The sequence below is a fragment of the Canis lupus genome, chromosome 8, assembly GCF_011100685.1.
Source record: "Canis lupus familiaris isolate Mischka breed German Shepherd chromosome 8, alternate assembly UU_Cfam_GSD_1.0, whole genome shotgun sequence".
Lineage (NCBI taxonomy): Eukaryota > Metazoa > Chordata > Mammalia > Carnivora > Canidae > Canis > Canis lupus.
Window position 1 is genome coordinate 5,936,873 of NC_049229.1, and position 9,782 is coordinate 5,946,654.

At 37.4% G+C, this 9,782-nt stretch overlaps 1 long non-coding RNA gene across 1 annotated transcript in view; it reads left to right on the plus strand.

The window, feature by feature from the left end:
• LOC111097201 overlaps positions 1–4,964 on the plus strand; it is a 28,113-nt gene extending 23,149 nt beyond the window's left edge. Inside the window, exons 2-3 of the long non-coding RNA XR_005363079.1 lie at positions 3,046–3,080; positions 4,816–4,964. This is a non-coding gene — a long non-coding RNA (uncharacterized LOC111097201). The remainder of the gene's footprint in view (positions 1–3,045; positions 3,081–4,815) is intronic.
• The last annotated feature ends 4,818 nt before the right edge of the window (positions 4,965–9,782 follow it).

Below are 9,782 nucleotides of genomic sequence, written 5' to 3' on the forward strand. Positions count from 1 at the left end.
GAGATTAACACACATATATCGACATGTGAAATTAACAAATGCTTGACTATCCTACCCTGAGAGAACTATGGCTAATCTGACTGATTTACAAGCCTGTTTTGCCAAAATAGACCAACCACTGATAAGACCAGCTAAGACTGGAGCAAACTGAAAAGTCTTTTTCAACTGAGAAGAGACTAGGAGTGAACAAAAGTAACTTCTGTGATGGCACATCCCAAAATCTCCCCCTGTTCATCAGGCTTATGCTGCCATTTTTTTTTAACATGAATGCCATAAGGAGGCAATTCCTTAATGCACATGTCCAAAAAGGAGAACACCTCCCTTTGTCCCTATATCCAATCAGCATATTCCATTCAACCTACAAGCCCAGGACATTTTGACACTTTTATCCTCAATCTATGCCCACCCTAACTCTTAGGGGAGGTGGATTTGGGAAATTTTCTCCTATCTCCTTGCTTGACACCCTGCAATAAAACTCTTTTTCTCTGAAGCTGGTTAACCAGTGTCAATGTTTGGCTTACTGCACATTGGGCAACAGTCCCTTGTCTGGTAACACCAGTCAGCACAAGTGGGCAGATAGGGTCATACCAAACCACCTTCCTCTAGCCTTCTTGCTTCGTCCTTGGATTACTATATCATTATAAGATGGTAGATCAAAGACTGTGATTGAAAAACAATGAGCAAAGTCTTCCATATCTTTAGAATAAAATGGTAAAATGTGTCCTTAACAATTGTTTCCTTTATAGGTTTTCACATGCTATGAAGTGTTGAATAAGTGATGCCGAAATATATTACTACCACTTGTATATCAATAATTTAAATAAAAACATAAAAACAACATTGACACCAAATTACAAGATATGACAAAATAATTATTGGGCCAAAGTAATAAAATAACATTTAATGAGGAAAAATGTTAATGTTATTTGTTTCCAAAAAATATTTGTAAACTCATTAATATGAAAAACTAATTTAGTCCAGGGCCATACCAGACAGGTTAATGCCTTTAACAGTATCTTCAGTCAGTAACTTTCTACTCTTTAAATTATTTGGGACAGGTAGCTAATGCCCCAAATAGCCTATACCACTTTTGAATATATATATATATATTCAAAAAATATATATATATTCAAAAATATATTTTATATATATATAAAATAATATACATATAATAAGAAATAAGAATAAGAAAAGTCTTCTTGATATTGGGTTCAGTTTTGCCTTATTTTAACATGTATCAGTAAGTTTCATTTTTACCATCCCGGATGGCAGTTGTCCAGATATTTGCAGAGAACTTTCAAAAGAAATAGCTAAGACATCATTTCTTCTTCATGCTGCCTCCACAATTCCTTTGACAGTTCTTCACAGGACATTGCTTAAATCCCCTAACTACTTTTTGTTTTTCACCCAAGAAACACCATAGTATACCAATATGCTTCAAAGTGTAGGATGCAGAAATTGACACACATTCAGGTGAGATCTTATTTCCCTTGTAATTTAAAGGTGTCGCACAAAAGGCCAGCTTACTCCAGTTTCGGAGCTTTTCCTATGTCTGCAGTTACTTAAAAACAATCAGCTCAAGATAAACTTTATGCCAGAGACACATTTTTGGGTGGTAGATTTTGTTACCCTTCATGAGCTTATTACATTATAAGCTTGGGCCATTTCAGGAAGTTACTCAGTTTTCCTGTGTCTCTCCCATGTATATAGGAGATATACATGTCATTAAATATGTTTGTTTTCCTCCATTATGGGAGATGGAAGGGGTTTCAGCCAAAAACTGGGAAGGGTAGAGGAAACATTATTCTTCCTCCCCTATGTTTTCTTTGAGTCAATTCTGTAATACGGCTCATCACCATTTAAGCAAATTCAAATGTCATTGGTAGGAGTGTGATATCTAAACCTTAGCAATTGATATCCTTATTATACACTATATGAGTTATACCATATCTGGAAGATTATCTCCATTCATAGAAAACATCTGTTGTAGGGCACACAGTGGCTCAGTGGGTTAAGTGTCTGCTTTCAGCTCAAGTCATGCTCCCATGCTAAAGAGGGAGCCTGCTTCTCCCTCTCCCTCTGCCGTTTTCCCTACTTCTGTGTATATGCTCTCTCTCTTACTCTCTCTCTCTCTCAAATGTTTTGAAAACTTTTTTAAAATTTTAAAAATAAAGAAAATATCTTTATGTTGTTATCTTGTTGAATCAGTGTGCATTCAGGAAACAGTACCCAGGAAGATAAGGATGGTTTCAGGACCATGTGACCTGAAGAACTGGTAACAACATGGCATCTCAGGTCAGAAAGGAGGAACTCACCAGGGATGGCTCCCTCAAAACTCTGAAGCATGACACCTGAAATGACCTTTGCTGTAGTTATTGCATAAGGCAGAATTAGACAGATGAAGAAAGGGAGGCAGAATTCATAACATTACATTTAAATTCAGTAAATTTGCTCTCACTGCAAGTATTCAGGTAGAGGTAGGTTTCTAAATAGCAAGAAAAATATGTTAAGGATTTGGGTATTAGATGCCAGTTTGAATAAATCTCTAATTTCCCTTCAAAAGCTAAGCTTTTGGGACCAAAATTCCTCATCAGTTCCAGAGAAAACCAGGCATGTTGGTAATAAAGCAACATAAAGGCAGAAAAAGAAAACTATACAGGCACTATGCAGCAGAACAATAGAACAAGCTATCCTGGACTCATCTGCAGCATCAGTCCATCCTCTCCCTTGGTCCACCTAGATGCTTCCCTCTGGCAGGTCATTTCCTCCCAACCTCTTCTGAGACCTCCAGACTCTCTGCCCTATACCTCCTGGTGTGTGGTGCTCCCAGAACCTTCAACTGAAGCAATAGGGAGGAGCCATTTAATTCCCTCAATGACTTACCTTGCCACTTTAACCTTTGGAGGCCCTTCTGATATTTTTTTTCTATTAAGTTTTAATTTTTTAATGAAATAGTATGTTATATACGTCACTAAGAAAAAATGATGTATGTCAATATACATCCATACATGCATTTAATCCAGCATATACAAACATTTGTTTCAGATGTCACTGAAGTCATTTCTCAAAGCAGACAAAAGGTAAGATTTTTCATTTCTCTGTTCTTATTTAGTAAGTTAGAAACTAAATTAGTAAAAATGAAAGTTAGGGATGAAATAATAAAAATGTAAAACTCTAATGGATGACAACTTGGGTTGGCCAGTTCTGAGACACACACATGCACCTGACAGACACTGTGATTTATAAGTTTTAAATATCATTTGTTAAAGAAGTAACACAATTAATACTTGATGTATCTGTCCCTTTTTTAAAAAAGTTATAGCTTGCCTGGTGGTAAACAAGTATTATAGGTTTTTCTTCCTTCTTGCCAGAAAAAAAAACAAAAACAAACAAAAAACTATAATACCAAATGGTCATTTGATTTAATATTAGATAATGATTTAAGAGCTTCCATAAAGTGAGAAAGTCTGAAGTCATTATTATAAATGTCCTTTCTCTCTATAACGATCCTAACCATGCCTTGGTATTTAATCGCTAAGGAGACTATAAAGCTATAACTCCATAAATAACCCATATAGAAAGAAGTGCTTATGGACACAGGTCTCTGGTTTCTTGACTATCAAGCTCCCTGAAGTATATATTGTTGAGAAATACTGGAGTGATGAGGTGTGTAAAGAAGTAGAGAATTCCAGGTATGATTTTCACACTGATAGCTTTGCTTCCCTTATTTAAAATAACAACAAAGGAAAAGCATCCAAGCATCTCAAGTAACAGGTATTCTCTAGGTGAATAATAATTATGCCTCTAGACTTAAAAAATGGCGATCTCATGGATGGCAAATAAGACAATAAGACATGTGACTGGGGATAGCTAGGACTTGGCTATTGTGCAATCTATACACTAGTATTTTGCTTCAAAGATTGTGCATCAATAGTTCACTCTCAGCTGAATTTAGTAAATTTGAATGAACTGCACTGGAATGCTAACTCACCAAACTACTTTTGTGCAATGGCATGAGATTTCATGCTTTTGATATATTTGATAAAACAGTGGAGCTAACGGATCATGGGGTTCCACTAAACAGAAATATTTCTAGAACAAACACGGCAAAGAGAAAAAAGTATGTCTGTCTGATAAAGGACCTATAACAAACCTGAAGAATGAGATGCATCAAAGTGAAACTCATCATATTGGTGACAGGTATGGCTGTGCAGGCACTAATTAACCATCTGAAATTACTGGGGATTTGTTATGCATGGACTGCTTTTGTAAGTTCAGAACTGAGTCATCCTGGATACCCGTGGCAAAAATTTAGATTTTTTTTTCAATATGAGTGATAGATAATTATAAATATTTATAAGTGAACATGATTCATATTATTATGAATAATAAGAAAACAAAGAAAGAAAGGAATATCTCCTAATATTTGCTACGGTTAATAAGGTAGAAGCCTGCAGCTTCTCTATACAGCATGACAAACAAGGTAAGTTTCTAGAGCTCAATTAATACTGTGTAATAGTATATAGCTCACCCAGAACATTATGTTGTAAGCACATTGCATAATATATCTATAGACTGTCCAGAACATCAGCCTCCTCTTCTGTACTTGTCACTTTACCTCTGCTCCTTCTCTCGTCTGCTCCAAGTCCTGAATGCTTGTGATGTGTTGCAGAATCAGTTCCTAATGTATTTCAAAGCCAGAAGCTACCTATCTATTCGTTGAAGCATGTTACAATGTCCTTAGAGCCCTTTACTGCCTCTCCGTTCCCTTCTGAAACCATCACCAAATATTCCTTCTATCTCTTGACTCTTCAGCTCCAATTTGCTTCTGCTAATTTCATCCCAAGACAAAGACAAACCACGATCTAGTCGTTAGAGCCCGTGTGGCAGGAGCTAATTTGGCGTCTGTGTCCCGCATAGGGACTGATTCACCGCGTGGCCCTGGGTGAGTTACTTAGCCTCCATTGCCCCATGTGAACCTGAATCTTAATAACACCTACCTCACCAGGGGTTATGAGAATTCATTAATAAACTATCATTATCGGTCTTCATTATGCACCTGTGTGTAGCCCAAAACAATCCCTCTTGTTCTAATTGAGCAGTACAGTGTGTGTTTTTTCCTGTGGTTTTATTTTTTATGTGTGGGGAGGGACCATTGTGTGTTCTCTCCACTCCTGCTCAAGACAGCTATTAGACCAGACTGCTTTATCTGGGTAATTTGGCTTAGTGGAATTTTTTAAGTCATACTGCAACCTAGATGTTGACACTGAGAAATTAAAATGATGATTATTAGGCTGGGCTTCCATCCATTGCAAATTGACGGGCTCATTTTTCTCTTTCAAAACTGCCAGCTAGCTGGCCCCTTTGCTTCTCAAAGCAGCAAAGTTTTAAAGAACCGAGGAACATTACCCAAGCCACAGTGCAATAACTCTAATAAACTGCACCTGTGGATGACTCTCTGGTTTATTTATATACTGTATCACAGGTCATTAACAGAAAATAACCCACTGAGATACAACATTCTTGTTTACAGTGAGGTTCTGGTGGTGACAGCAGGAATATAAAACACAAAATCAACAGGGAACACTGAACTAATAAAAAGACAAGGGTCTATAAAGCATAGAAAAAAACAAAGCCAACTGTGCAGGCAAAAATAAAATAAAATAAACTTCCATCATAAAACAATCAAAAGCTACGGTATATTTATAGAGACAGGGGAACCCAAAGACCCACTGAGCTGGAATATTTATGGGTGTCAGACTGAAAGTCAGGAAATCTGTGTGCAGTTGGGAGTGAAAGCTTGATCAGTTGTATATATCCCTAGAAAAACACATTTGTTTCACCTTCTTTTGGTCGTCCTTAGCAAACTTTCCAACCAATAAGCTTTAAGATATCTTGGTCATTAGGCTCTGGAATTAACTTTCCAGAAAGTTAACATATGAGGAGTTTAGAAAATGTTTGCTAAGGGGGTGCCTGGGTGGCTCAGTCAATTAAGCATCTGATTCCTGACTTCAGCTCAGGTTATGACCTCACTCACGGTCCTGAGATCAAGTCTCCACACCCAGCACAGAGCCCACTTAAGTTTCTCTCTTTCCCTCTCCTTCTGCCCCCTCCCCTTCTCTCTCTAAAAAAAAGAAGAAAATGCTTGCTAAGAAATCCTTATGCTAAAAAGTAAAATTTTGACATTACCACTATTACACCATTTCTCTACTTTTATATTGTTAACAGTGGAGTCTTTCTTTACAAGCAATTGATCACTTGTAGGTAGTATAATTTTAAGTTTTATTGAGCCCATTTGCCTCAATAAAACTTCCCTACTTCTGAATCACAGTATTTGGAATTCTGTTCTTTTCTATACAATGTTACCTCCCTCTACCACTCATCTGTTAAGTGATAATACTTTTAAGATGAATAATGCAAAGTTCACAAGAAATGTTATTATAGTAAGTATGTAGGTGATTCTGGAAGAAAAGGAAAAAATAAGGAAAGGACAAAGGGAAAGAGGGAAGGAGGGGAGGAAGGAAGGAAGGAAAGTTAAACTCTAAAAAGCACATGTTTTATTTCTCAGTTATCCCTGAGATGAGTTTAACCATAGCCCTTGCAATGTGGCTATAGAGGCAGTGATGCAAATAGCACTTAGTTTTAATCGAATTATCTACAGTTGCTGTATGACAATTCTTTTTTTTTATAAAGATTTTTATTTATTTATTCATGAGAGACAGAGAGAGAGAGAGGCAGAGACACAGGCAGAGGGAGAAGCAGACTCCATGCAGGGAGCCCGATGTGGGACTCGATCCTGGGTCTCCAGGATCATGCCCTGGGCTGAAGGCGGCACCAAACCGCTGAGCCACCGGGGCTGCCCTGCATGACAATTCTTAATCACCTTCGAACATACCTGAAGTGAGTCTTATTGCTTCCGGGTTTCTATATTTTTGCATCTTCAATACAAGAATCTAGTTTTTAAACAAATATTTATTTTCTACTGCATGCAAAACAGAAACAAATGAAAAGAATAAAATGGGCCGTTTTCTAGAAACTTTTCATTTAGAAGCTAAGCTCCATGAAGAGAGAGACTGTTTTCTCACTACTGTATCTCCAGCACTTAGAATAATGCCAGACACATGGGAAAAGGTTTAAAAAATATGCATGGAATGAATGAAGAATGAATAGATGAGAAATGACATTAGGGAGGGCTATAGAAATCTAAGGAGTCTAGTTAAGAGTCACATATGCTACTTTTTAAAATGGAAGTTAGTATTACTGGACAAATATTTATGTAGGAAGTAACAAACTTTCTGGTTTAACAAAAGAAGGCTAGCTTAGGATGTAGAAAGATTAGCAAAGGACAGCAATCTAACTAGAGAAAAAAATCATTATCTGGGGAACCAAGAGGTCAAAAATGCATAATATGGAGCAGCCCTGGGGGCTCAGCAGTTTAGCAAGCCTGGAGCCTGAAGCCGGGTCCTGGAGACCCAGGATCGAGTCCTACGTCGGGCTCCCTGCATCCTGCATGGAGCCTGCTTCTCCCTCTGCCTGTGTCTGTCTCTGTCTGTCTGTCTCTCTCATGAATAAATAAATAAAATCTTTAAAAAATGCATAATACTTTGTGTGGGTAAGTGTTGTTACTATCTATAAAATGATCACTGATCAGCCCATCTCCAATACTGGAAGCCTTTATAAAAGGCCATTTTTAAAGGTGATATAGAATCTTTAGCTAATGAAAGCCACAGATACTGAAAATGGGCCAAGCCTTATAAATTCATTAATTATTCACATGTGACTTTGGATCCTAATTAAGCAAGCATGACCCCAGCTTTGTAAGATTAGATGGGGTAGTTCTTACTGACTTGTGGTAATCTTTTCTTCACAGTCAGTTTTGAAAGTAATAAACCAAGATGGTGTCAATTAAAACAAAAAAAGTGGGCACCTGGGTGGCTCAGTGGTTGAGTGCCTGCCTTCAGCTCAGGTCATGATCCCAGGGTCCTGGGATCAAGTCCCACATCGGGCTCCCCACAGGCAGCCTGCTTCTCCCTCTGCCTATGTCTTTACCTCTCTCTGTCTCTCATGAACAAATAAAATCTTTAAAAATATATAAAAATACAAATAAAACAAAAAAGTCCCAGAAAACCGACTTCAGTGAACCAGGATGGAGATTAGATGAGGGGGCTCACCGGAGGGAACCTGGTAGCTACTACAGTATAACCTGGAAATTGCAAGAGCTCAATATACTTGAATAAATGAAGGAGCAACCAGTACAAATTGTTTTCCTTTACACAGGCAGAAATGGAAACCCAGAGAACTTATGCGACTTGCTCAGAGTCACAGTTTTTTTGTGGTAATGTTAGGTCACCTTTTCTCTCGGCCCAGTATTTGATCTGTTTTCTTCTGTTTAAGTTTATAGTGATTCCATTAAAAGGACTGGACCCACTAGCAGCTGCTCTCAACATATTTTCTTATTTGAGTCTTTAGCCATGAGACATACATCTCTATTCTTGTTTCTAGTGAGAGATTGAACTGGCATCCCTGTGCTTGTTTCTGAGGAGGAAATCATTTCGAGTTGAAACACAGCCAGACTGAGGAAGTCCTGCTGAGTCTGAAGGAAGTTCACTCATCCTTTGCAAATGCTCTGGAAGGAAGAAAAATAATTCGTGTCTTTGCAGTTTTAGCTAGCAAATATTGGGCAACAATCCATTGGATTATTTCCTATGCACCTGTATGTAAATAATCCGAATGGAACTGATTAACATTAAAATGCTAAGTTACTGAAGTATCCAAGGGGAAATTGATTAGATTAACTTGATTTGGTGCCAATATGGTAAATGCCTTAATGTTTTAAACAAATTGAGGCAGCAATCTGTGATTATTTAGAAACATTACATTTTTTAAGGTCTTTATTTTGAAATATAGAAGAAAGTACCAGATTGAAAACAGTTTGTTTTCATTTTCCCTAGTTTCAAGTAAATTTTTAGACTTATTTTTAGTTATGGTGATACTAGCAATGGGTCACCATTGTGTTCCTCTAGTGGATTATTTCTAACCCAAATGGCTTTTTTCTTTGTCATTTGAAGAAACCAAATGCCTTTGGGGCTCAATGCGTTTAGAAAATATGTAAATGATGGCTTTTTCCCTGTCAATCTGGGAGTGACAATTCAGTAAGCCCTTCATCCACATCATCTGTAGCATAATAGCATTTTAATTTAGAGTGAACCTTTTTGCTTAGCTCATATGTGTCTTGTGCATTTTAAGAGAAACTATTTACAGAGAAGTACAAAAGTCCCTAGAGATGCAACATCTCATTTTCAATTCCGTTGGCAGGAATACTAATTACATTATCACATATTCAGCAGCATTCAGCAAAGTTATTTATTCATTCATCCTTAAGACCTGGGTGCCTACCAGGTCAGTTTCAATAGCAGAACCTTCAGATTCTCTGTGGATGGTACACACAGATAATTAGGTGTACAGTTGTGAGAAAAATCACACCCCAAAAAACTCAGCCTTGGAGAATCACCTGCTTCCTCATTCTTTGAGCGAAAGAGAAAATCCAATAGTTGCTAGAGATGGAGAAACGTATCACTGAAACTCCTCATCCCCCCAGGTTCTCGTTTCTTAATTAAAGTTTGATTTTAGTTCTTAGATTAGCAAGGGAAACTGCTGACAATTAATACTGAAAACAGGGTGAATGATATTCTAAGAAGGTTGTCCTCAACATGGTAAAAATATTCAGAATTTACATGTGGAGCAATTTTGCTCCTTACATGACTTTGAAAGTGAGTATTTCC